Raw genomic sequence first — 9,604 nt, forward strand, 5'->3', positions numbered from 1 at the left:
CCAGGGAGGGTTTTCCACCTAAAATTCTTGTGCATAATGTGTTCTTTAATTTACTGTTATTATGGCATAAACATTAATAATAATTGAAGATTAAATAATGCTCTGAAAATATTTAAAAGTGCTAATTGCTAAGGAATACTGAGTCACCCCTCCACTCTGTATTTCGAGCAATTCCTACCAAAGGAAAATGAACTAGAAAAGATAGAGTTTTAGTTGAAGGATGATGAATCATAATCTATGAAATATTAATTTTAGAAGAATAAGAACCACATACTCTAGTATTGAAGAGATCTATTCACAAAACAAGGTATCCAAAAAGGTATACTCCACCTAATATCGATTAAAATTTTGATTTGTTTATTATTGATGATGGTGCTAGAAGTATTAAGGAGGTAGTGTATTCAGGGGATGGAAAACTGTGAAAAAAGACATGGTTGAATAAATGGTAGCCTTAGACAAAAATGAGGGTTAGGGTCTAGTGGAGTTTCCTAGTAATAAAAATACCATTATCAGAAAATTGGTATTAATAATAAATTAAATGTAAAAGGAAGAGTGGAGGAATACAAAGCTTGCTAGTAGCAAACCATTATACCCAGTTAGAGGAAATTTGTTGGCTTGAGGGGGCTTCGACCCAAGTTCAGAGTTAGCTACATTTAACCAACAAAACCCTACGCTACTATCCCTTTTGGCAACAGTCAGCTTAGCGCAGACTGCAGGCTCACCCAAGGCAGTATTGGGGGATGCTAGAGCCAGGTTTCTACATATAGAAGGCTATGTGATGTGGCAGCAAGGCATTTCCTTAAATTAGGGCCCTATATGGCCTTCACGAACTCTTATCTTTTGAATCACATACTTAAGGTGATTTCTGCTTAATTAGATCTATAAGCTTTTCTTCGGTGTTCTAACATGCATAAGTTACTAAACCAAAGTATATCTTAATCTTCATGATGCAATTAAAACAATATAACAGAGCACTAAATTGTAACTAAGAAAAAAAGGCACATAACATATAAATAAACAAAAAACACACAAAGTTGCTTCAAAATTCTTTATTACTTCAGATCTTCAATACATACACATCTTCTGACCCTGCGCACATAGCTACAGCAGTACGCACACTCAGTTGTGTACTTACCAAGGTCTTAGCGCACTCAACTGCAAGAGCCTTCCCCTTCACCATAATACAGACTTACAGACTCAAAATATCACTTATCAACTATCCATAAGCATAAACTGCATAATGACTCATATATGACTCCCTTTTATATATTTTACATTACATTACCACGGTCCGCAAACCATGGGTAGAGTTCATTATATCATCAAAAAAACCATCCCTTTAAAAAATAAGGGGTTTTGACCCCCCTAACATTTTGCGTGCTTCGCTCCTCAAATTGTAGAGACTTTACAATATTACCAAATCTAAAACTTAGAGAAAATTGGACCTTGGGGTCCCCATCCCAACGAACCCCTAGCACAAAGATGTGACTCATCTCGAGCTACTGTACTGGTACGTCCTAGATGCATGCTTTGAGGTTGCTGAATTATGCTTTCTATGCTTGAAGCTCTGTTATGCACTGCACAACGACTTGTCGAACCTCCTCGAACAACTTCTCAATAGTTGGCCCCTCGACTGCCAATCAAATGGTCCACTACATCTACTGCATGCCTTTTAGTTTACTCTCAACAAACTAAGAGATTTGACTAGCTTCGTTGGCCCAAGACTGCTTTCTTTCTAAGATGATTGAGGCTTTTTGTCACAACTCGTCTATCTGAACCTTAAGGAACTTCCCTTCCTAGAGTCTAGAGAACTGTTGTAGAGGTGCTAAAGTCTGCATTGTTGCTATGATCTCATCTATTGTAGCTGGTTGTCCCTGGTGTCTACTTCAATCGTTTGTACATGTGGGTCCTCCTGCAGCCCGACCCACATTTCCATGGTGCTTTCAAAGATTTAGCTGTAGTCCTTAAATGCAGCATCTAGGACTTCCATATCTTCTTAATAGTATCTTTGCATTGTTCTCAAACTTCTGGAGGGGTGGTGGGATGTAGCTTCATCTGTAGCTCTGTGAGCTGCATCTGCATTTCAATTTTGACTCGTTCAACCTCCACTTTGGACTCCTTCACTACGTTTCCATCTTTTGGAGCTTCTCTTTAGAATTTTCTTTAGCTTGTATGAGGAGATCTGGTAGGTCAATGCAAGCTTGAGTGATCACATCCTCCAGCTCCTGCATGTGCGCAACAACCACATCTCTATCCTGCATCGCTCTGGAAGCTTCCTCAGCTAACCAATCATTATGGCTCTTAACGTCCTTAATCACGAAGAGCGCCTGCTCTTCTCAAAATTTTAATTCAGCAGATCACGAAGAGGAAAGTGCAACGACCCTCCTCGAAGAGGTACTGTGTGGCTATCTATGGTTACCACCAACAATGGAGACAATGCGGGTGTCGCACTTGTCATTGCCACGCTTGCTTGATTCTCATGCGTATGAACCACACTCACTTGAATCGCGCTCGCTTACACTTGTAGATCTTTGAGGTCTTGTTGGACTTGTGACAATACTCAATTGTATTGATCCTCGACGTGTCCCCACATATCCTCGGTGACATTGTACAGAGTTTCCCCAATCTCATTGATGTTCCCCTAAGTGAGGACCATCGATTCAATACTAAAAGTCTTGTTAGACTTCTACTTCTTGCGTGCACCTCCCGCAGTAGATTTCTTCCTCTTCCTAATTATGAAGGGAGACTCAATGTCTTTTGTATCCTTCATAGGGACTGCTCCACCGTGGTCCAATTCCTCCATGTTCGACTCTTCTTCATTGTTGTAGCGGTTACAAACACCCTCAAAAAAATTTCCCTAGCTTAGTTTTGGAACCTCCCTACCAAATTTTCACAGCACCTTGTCTTGCATCTTCAAGTACACAAGCTTCAGTGTTTTCTTGCACAAAGATAGCATGTCCATCACAAATTGATGCGTTCCCCTCACAGGATGATCATGTGGACTTGGTCCAGTAGTAGGCTGAGAAGCTCCCCCAAGAAATTACACATTTCTGGAGGGAAACCAGCCTTCCCTCTAGAAATTGCGAAATATTGTTTGGTAGCCTGCTGGGATCCATGATTGCACAATTCTTCCAGTCAACACCAATAGTGAAAATTGTACAATTTTCCCTAGCAGTGATGCTCAGCCCATAATTGTGCAAATCTACACAGTAGTCAGCTACTCTACACAGAAGTTGCGCAAATCAAGACCAATGAAACTTGACTTACATGCATGGCTTGATTTTTCCTGGAATAGGAATAGGAAACATGCAAAAGGCATCACATGATTTCGGGAGCTATTTTTAGCAGCTGGAGGTTACATGAAAAGTTGTTTTAGAAACTTTCCTCCAAGTTTCGCTTTTTCCTAGATTTGTGGCATGCCTCTTCATGAGCTCAAAAATTATTTATTTGACGCATCAGAGTTCATTCTTTCACATTGATCTTGGAGCTCTGACATCCCAGAACATATCCAGGACTCTTTGACACATCTGGTTCAGCTATTCACGGGTAAGTGGCCTCAACTTGCCTTTTGAAGCATTTTTGTCACTTTTTGTGTTTTTTCTTGTGTGAGTGCTATTTTCTTGACTTATTTGAGTGCTTGTTGTCGTTTACATGTATATTAGCTTTTCCTAGCACTGTTTTAGTTTTCGTTGCTATCTCATTGTTGTCACATGCATGAAACTGTTTTGCACAAATGGTCATCGATTCAGCGACTCGCTTCACCGACATGCATGTTGATCTATTTATTGAATATTTCATTCTTGTTTGCATGCACTGACAATCACTTCTGCTTTCACTTACTATCGCCATGCATTCACTATCTCATTTGCTTTCAGTTTCCCTTCAACGATTCTGGCCAACCTTGGCCCTGACTCTACCTTCAGCGAGACAACATTGCATGATATGGGGCATGAAGGCTTTGTCTTCCTCTCCAGAAATGTGCATTTCTTTCCAACACTATCCTCTACGACTGTTTTGTGCCTTTCTGAGGGACACTGACTGCTAGCCCAGAAAATTGCACAATGTAGTCCCTGAGGCTACAGTCACTCCCAACTGGAATTGTGCATTATGAAATCCTAACAGCCAACATCCAATTTGGATTGCACATTGCGCAAATACAGTATCTAGTCTTGCCTCCTAGACAACGTATACTTCCTTTTGCGTAGTTATGGTAGCCAGTCACCCAGCCTCCCAGAAGAAATTGGACAATCTTGCCTATCAGTTCCCAATTATGTGTTGTGTCATTCCCTAAATTTTCTTTGGTTTTCACTGACAGATTTCTTACCATGCATATTGCTTGCCCCTAGATATTTCAGGTGTTCATATGCCTCTTAGCAGTATAGGATCAATGGCTTGCAAGAGAGTGGGATCACAGGACACTGATGGGAAGTTAGTTGGAGCAACAGTTGAGCAAGTGTCCTCTGGTATACCAATCTATGAAGATACGAAGATGTTTCTAGAAAAGGACATTAAGCTAAAGAGGAAAGAGGTCAATGAAGCATGTGTAGGCACTTTTGAGGAAGACATAAAAGATTTTCAGGTGTATGTGAACATTCATAAATTTGGCTTGTATCGGATTACATGCAGATACCCCGCGTTCCCATGCGTGGACATGATACATTGGATCGTCTCTCACACTAATCCCGAGACGATCACCTTGAGCAGTGTCAAGCTTGCAACCTTCTGGGCACAGGATTATGATGAGATGTACCAGATTGTAGAGCCCGTGACTATTATGAAGACTCCATTTAGCTTAACCAATAGTAGTGCTAACTCCAAAGACATTCTAAAGAACTAGGTAAAGGAGCCGGCTTGATTCAGGTTGACACCCAACCAGATCTACAAGACGAAGATACTGAGGAATGCGTATCAATACTTGGTCATATTTTCTTTTCAACTGTATCGCCAAACAAGCACGAAAACCTTCCCACAAAGTTGGGTGATTGCGCTGGACTAACTAGCTAGAGAGGGAAACCATGTAACTGGTCCGACATGTTAGCTCATTAGTTGAAGGAACAAGTAACGAAGGTTTGACAGTCACTTGGAGGTATGCATGTAGAGATTTACATGTGTGCTGACATCTTAGATGCAATCTGTGATCGACAAGAGTTCTAGGGCTTGGAGTTGGCATGGTCACTGGCGGAGACTGCTATCAACACGTATTCCAAGTTGTTTTCTGAATGTAGCTTCAAAGGAGTAATCACATGATTGTTTGATCATTTTGTATCCCCAGTGTACAAGATGATATTCGAACAGGATCCACCCTACATGTCGAAGGAAGTAATGGAGGCACTGATGGGCATTGTTTATTGGTATGCCTCACCGTCCGGCAGCTTCATCCGAATGTTCAGCATGGAGAAGCCTTCGCATGTTCTACCAAAGTTTTCCTTGGACGTACTTGTCATGTAGGAAGTAGCATATCACATCTCAGTAGGATTGACAACTAGGTTGCACTGGAAGAAGAAGGAACATTGGCCCGCTCTTGCATTGCGATTGGGTTATATGATATTCAAAGTATCAAGAAAGCAAATCTCAAAGCAGAACTGATGAAGAAGTACCCATTCGACCTTTGAAGCTGTAATCCATATGACCCACATTGTATTTTGAAGGATCACTACACGAGAGTTCAGTTAAACTGGATCCACGGAGCATGTCATTGGGCTAAGGAGGACCCATGGAGATATTGCTACAGTTTCTCTAGACCCAATGAACTGGTCGGCTTCGTTGTGGAGTGGTTAGTGAAGCAACATGAAGCAACATCATGGAGAGAACCAACAACATCAGTAGCAGTAGTGGCAGCAGAGGCAAGCATACCAGTGTGCGACAAAGGTAAGAGGAATATTGTCGATCGCATGGAGGAGGAGTAAAACTGAAAGTTACAAGTAGATCCATTGGTAGAGAAACCATTTATGGCTATAGAGGAAAATACGAACCAACGCGGCATGAAAATTGCGCAAGGGCAGAGGGATAAGAGAAGAATGGAAGAAGCAGAGAAGGAGTTGCATGAGCTAAGGGAGCAACTTCGAAAAGAACAAGAGCTGAACAAACAGGAGAGGGAAGCGTAGCAGCAACAGATACAACAGGGGCTGCAACATGTGCAAAAAAATGAAGCACACATACAAGTAGTTGATTCATCAAAACGGCTATCATAAGGCAAACAAGGTGAACCATCGCAGGAGCAAGACATCACTTATGAGATAGAACAAGAACATCAACAATTGGATGCAGACATGGTGCAACGAGAGTTGGAACAGGAAACTGACCTCATGCCTCACCACAAAGAGGTCGACTCACCTACTTCAATGCATCCAGATGATGAGCAAGTCTCAAATGACCAAGGAGGCACTGGGATCTTTGGTGATCATACAGAAGGAGATATGCACAATATCTCATTCGACGAATGTCAACATAGAGTTGTACAATATTGCAGAGTGTCAACTCCTAAGGATCATACATTTCCTACACAAGTTGAGGAATGAGTGATCTTGACTGACGTGTGTAAACATCCAACAGCCTTGGCCGATGCAACCAGAGTGTATGCCGAAGCCACTAGCTCAAGTGTTCACTTTTTGATAGCTAAAAATGAGTGAATGGAAAAGGAATATTAGATGACCAAGCAAGGAGGAGACTTTGTGACAATGTCCGCCTGCACTGAACTGAAGAAGGCAATCCTAGATGAAGTGTTGTCCCTTGACATAGTTATGCGGGCATTGTACTCCAACTTTGGTACTGTGCATAAGGCAGTAGTCCATCTTAACTGATGGTGGCAGCGATGTGATAGAAGAGAACATTTCTTCATGAACTTGGATGTTGTTGTTGATGACATGCAAACATGGGTGATGAAATATGAGGGAGCCCCACTTCACTTGCCTAAGATGATGAGGGTCAATCTAGTCAAGTTGAAGGCACGTATTCGGAGTCAGATTCGAAACTATGAAGAGCTCCCGCAACTCATCACTAGCATATAGGCCTCCCATGCATGAATATTCAGGAGTATGGATGTTGTGTGTGCACACACTCAATCCCATATATTGGGACTCTCACTCAAGTGAAGAAAAAGAAACAGGTCCAACTAGAGCTTGACTTGTACTTCGACGAGTTGATGTGCATTGCCACCAACCTAGACTTGCCTATCAGTGTAGACATCATGCACAACTATGTTGCTAGTTTGGTTGCATTGAGGACAATGATGCGCATCCTTTCAGACGAGTTGGATAGAGGAGCCCAAGCAGTGTATTAGGATGCTATGGAGGCAAGAGTCAGGTTTCAGGCAGATGTCACTGCAGATCACACGGACACCATCAAGGACTACCGATCTTGGCATCAGTATGTTACTGTCGATCAGCATGAAGATGTTGAGGAGTTAGACTTTCATGGTTGTCTAAGTTATAGTGATGTCTAGCATGGCTTGCTGAAGCCATTTTGTTTCACATGGGTACATGTGCATTTTAATGTAAAGCCATGTCAAGTGTAAGCCAAGTTGTGATAGTTGGATGTAACAATCATAAAGTAGGTGAAGAGTCATGAGGGTAGTTGAACTATCACAAAGGGGAATGTTAAGGATCACCCCACCCTTTGCTATAAATAGTCCCTCACAAATCATTATAAAGGCTTTTGGTTAGCCAAGCTTCGATAGGACTATCTTAGAGAAAGCTTGGACAATATTGTAACGAGCCTTGGCTTCTCCAATGTGTAGATCTAGTATATCTCTTTGGAGAAGGAGGTTGTGGCTGTAATGTTCCATTATTCGAACTATCGGGTGTACATGGATGTATTTTATGACTGGAACTTAAAATTCTTAATAAAATAGAGGCAACACATTTTCATGCATATGTTGTTATTATAGTTGGAATATTCTGGTTGCTATAGCAATGCATGTTTTTTAACTTACGTATTTATGTATGAAGTATATTTTATGCAATTGTATGAATATTTTTGCAGATGTGTTGTTGGTTTGAACATCACTTTGGATTTCTCTCTATCTTGCTTTCTAGCCGGTGAAGCATCTTTGCTCGCGTGTTCCCTTCCAAGCTGAGTACTATTATAGGTTTCCAAGGGGCGCACTCACCTCACTCCCCATTTGTTAAAACCTTTCATGCACCTTCCTTGGCTCGTCATAGCTGTCACACCCTTGCTACCCATAGAGTTATCTTACTTGCGTCTGTGCGAAATCATGTTCAAGGCATTATTATGCAACCCACTGCTGGGACTCCTACACCAAACAGTTTGAGCTCTAATTGGGACTTCTTATCAGGGAGATCCACTGACATGTTGGTGGGTCCAACACCATCAAGGTTTGTCTACGTGCTCTAGCTCCTGCACGATATTCTTCCCAAGGTCCACATTCACCTTCTGAGGTACCTCCTTGGGGTCTTCCTTTAGCGTTCCTACAATTTTGTTGGTCCCCGCCTGGTCTCCTTCAACTTCATTGCTAGGGTCCAACACAACACTTAACCAGTTAGAGACTACGGAGAAAATGTCTTGTTCTGTGACCAAGTAGGGAAACTCATACCATATTACCTCAACATCTTTCTTCGCCTGTATATGTACACTGTGGAAATATTCTTTGAAGTTCGCAACTCCGCAGTATTGAGAAAATAACACCGGTGATAGTTGTGGTTTCTGGCTGACCATGGTGCGTTGATTTATCTCAAAGGGCACATCCTCAGGTAGCAAAGGTGTACAAATAGAAAATTTCATTGCATTAGGGTCCTTGGTCACCTTAGCAGTCGGATTTTGTGGCAGCATGTCTGGAGGAAATCACAAAATTGGTTCGTCTTCATCGACATTTATATCCTCAATTCTTGCCCCAATCTCTTCCTCCTCTAAGTCAACTGGTTCCATAGGTTGCTTCTGTTTCTCTTTATCTAGCTTTTCCTTACTCCTTTCCTCAATAGCCATCTTCCAAGGTGGTTTTCTAAGAGGTGGATTCTATGGTTTCTTCTGCTTCTTCATTACTGCTACTTCTACTAGTTCGACCACCGATGCTACTGATTCTATAGTTGTGGGCTTTTGTCTCAGTGATTTGGGGACATGGGGTGTGTAGGAGGAGTAGATTTCATGATACCTATTAATCCTTATGCCAGAAATGTAAAATAAGTGTCTTGCAAATCCTCACTAGACATGCAACACTGCTTTCAACTCAAACTTAGGCACAAAATCTCAAAAGATTCTACAATAGGAAAACTAAGCAAATGTAGAGCAGGAGGTCATATTTATAGCCAATTTCAAATTGCATGCTGGGAATGCCTTCAGATATTCCTCATAAATGTGATTTTGGTGGTAGATTTCCATAGATATGCTCCATAAATTCACTTCCCCCACTCCCTTTAATGGAAAAATCATGGTAAAATCAACTGTAGCTTCTCCAACGTTCATATTCTGGGAAGACTGCACAAGATCCTCCCTTATGGTGCAACTACATTTTTGTAGCTTTCTCCAACTGTGTCGTCTTTCTAAACATCGTGCAACCCTCCTTCTTCGATGGAAACCTTGCTTGACAGAGTAGTTTATAGTCCTGTTCTTTCTTTCAGCTGCTTGAAGCACTAAGACTTTCCTACTGTTA

Source organism: Pinus tabuliformis, chromosome 2_2 (assembly GCF_031772625.1).
Source record: "Pinus tabuliformis cultivar Carrire ecotype Pingquan chromosome 2_2, CPIR1, whole genome shotgun sequence".
Taxonomy (NCBI): Eukaryota; Viridiplantae; Streptophyta; class Pinopsida; order Pinales; family Pinaceae; genus Pinus; species Pinus tabuliformis.